We start from the raw sequence: 2,500 nt of genomic DNA, 5'->3' as shown, positions 1-2,500 counted from the left end.
AGTGCCGGGCGGCGGCGCATCCTCAACGCACACAGTCCTCAGTCGGACCAGCACACTGCAGATGTCCACCGCGCTTCGCACCGGGCCCGCGAGGACCCACTTTGGCCGCCCGGCGCCGCGCGCAGGGTGCCCCGGCGCGCAGCTGCGCCGCCTGCCGCGTCCGTCGGCCGGCGCGCCTGCCACTGGGCGCCCCCACCAGCCGGCTGTAGCGCGTGCGCCCACGCACCGCGCGGCCAGCACGCCGGGCGGCCCCCCCTCACCGGCCGGGGACGGTCCCACCCAGCCACCGCCGCGTATCGCTTCACACACAGATTTGCCCTTACTGATTTACCTCCAGCAACAACAACCGCACCACAATGGGTTTACCAGTTGTTCATTTGCGTAACGTCACCAGCAAACGTAGACGTCCATCCCAGTTTGCAAATGCAACGATTATTGCATACCTGTCTGTTAGGTGTCACGACACACTACGTCTGCCCACATACACGCAACAAAATGTGCACGACTAGAGAACACGTGGGAGGTGGCCCCCTACGTATGCGATGTCCATTACGAGACCGACTGTCAACCAGCATCTGTACCATGTCGCAGATGTGGAACGCGGTGCACCATGCTATCACACTGTGTGAGAAGAGACGACTACGTTTGAATACACGCGCCACTACATCAACAGACGGCTCATGCTGATCGCCATCCAGGGCGTCCGTTAATCCCACACGTCTCTATGGCGTACCACACTGCAATGTAGCTGTTATGGGGAGACGGCACGTGGCTGAGTGCACAACATTTGGACCGTATGGTTCGCTGTTGTTGGGCGCAGTCGTTGTACGGTCACACATGTGCCACAGCGTATCATGCAGTACATACGGACCTATGTGCAGTACAATGTGAGGGTTAAGCTTACGACATCAGCGGACAGTGGACACAGGCCGTACCACGACGTAGACTGAGCGCTTCGACATGCGAATGCCAGTGAACAGCTGCGAAGGGCATTGAACACGCAAGCACCTGAACGACCAGCGTGCGAAGGCAGGGGGGAGGGTGGGGGCGATGTACATCCTGCAGTCGTCCACATTACAGTGTACAGCGGGAGCATGTAAAAAGTAAGCAACACTTGCGAAGTGTTGAACATGAAACGATACACAAGAGGGTGGGCGGTGCGAGTAGCGAACTATATTCAGAGGGTTGTGGTTAGACAACACTGGATTAATGTAACGTGTCATATGCCAATTACAGAGCAGGTTAAGGCACAACTTGGGTTAGGTTAAGGCACAACGTGGGTTAGGTTAAGGCACAACTTGGGTTAGGTTAAGGCACAACGTGGGTTAGGTTAAGGCACAACGTGGGTTAGGTTAAGGCACAACGTGGGTTAGGTTAAGGCACAACGTGGGTTAGGTTAAGGCACAACGTGGGTTAGGTTAAGGCACAACGTGGGTTAGGTTAAGGCACAACGTGGGTTAGGTTAAGGCACAACGTGGGTTAGGTTAAGGCACAACGTGGGTTAGGTTAAGGCACAACGTGGGTTAGGTTAAGGCACAACGTGGGTTAGGTTAAGGCACAACGTGGGTTAGGTTAAGGCACAACGTGGGTTAGGTTAAGGCACAACGTGGGTTAGGTTAAGGCACAACTTGGGTTAGGTTAAGGCACAACTTGGGTTAGGTTAAGGCACAACTTGGGTTAGGTTAAGGCACAACTTGGGTTAGGTTAAGGCACAACTTGGGTTAGGTTAAGGCACAACTTGGGTTAGGTTAAGGCACAACTTGGGTTAGGTTAAGGCACAACTTGGGTTAGGTTAAGGCACAACTTGGGTTAGGTTAAGGCACAACGTGGGTTAGGTTAAGGCACAACGTGGGTTAGGTTAAGGCACAACGTGGGTTAGGTTAAGGCACAACGTGGGTTAGGTTAAGGCACAACGTGGGTTAGGTTAAGGCACAACGTGGGTTAGGTTAAGGCACAACGTGGGTTAGGTTAAGGCACAACGTGGGTTAGGTTAAGGCACAACGTGGGTTAGGTTAAGGCACAACGTGGGTTAGGTTAAGGCACAACGTGGGTTAGGTTAAGGCACAACGTGGGTTAGGTTAAGGCACAACGTGGGTTAGGTTAAGGCACAACGTGGGTTAGGTTAAGGCACAACGTGGGTTAGGTTAAGGCACAACGTGGGTTAGGTTAAGGCACAACGTGGGTTAGGTTAAGGCACAACTTGGGTTAGGTTAAGGCACAACGTGGGTTAGGTTAAGGCACAACTTGGGTTAGGTTAAGGCACAACTTGGGTTAGGTTAAGGCACAACTTGGGTTAGGTTAAGGCACAACTTGGGTTAGGTTAAGGCACAACTTGGGTTAGGTTAAGGCACAACTTGGGTTAGGTTAAGGCACAACTTGGGTTAGGTTAAGGCACAACTTGGGTTAGGTTAAGGCACAACTTGGGTTAGGTTAAGGCACAACGTGGGTTAGGTTAAGGCACAACGTGGGTTAGGTTAAGGCACAACGTGGGTTAGGTTAA

The sequence above is a fragment of the Schistocerca cancellata genome, unplaced genomic scaffold, assembly GCF_023864275.1.
Source record: "Schistocerca cancellata isolate TAMUIC-IGC-003103 unplaced genomic scaffold, iqSchCanc2.1 HiC_scaffold_253, whole genome shotgun sequence".
NCBI lineage: Eukaryota > Metazoa > Arthropoda > Insecta > Orthoptera > Acrididae > Schistocerca > Schistocerca cancellata.
Note: the sequence above shows the minus strand (reverse complement) of the source record.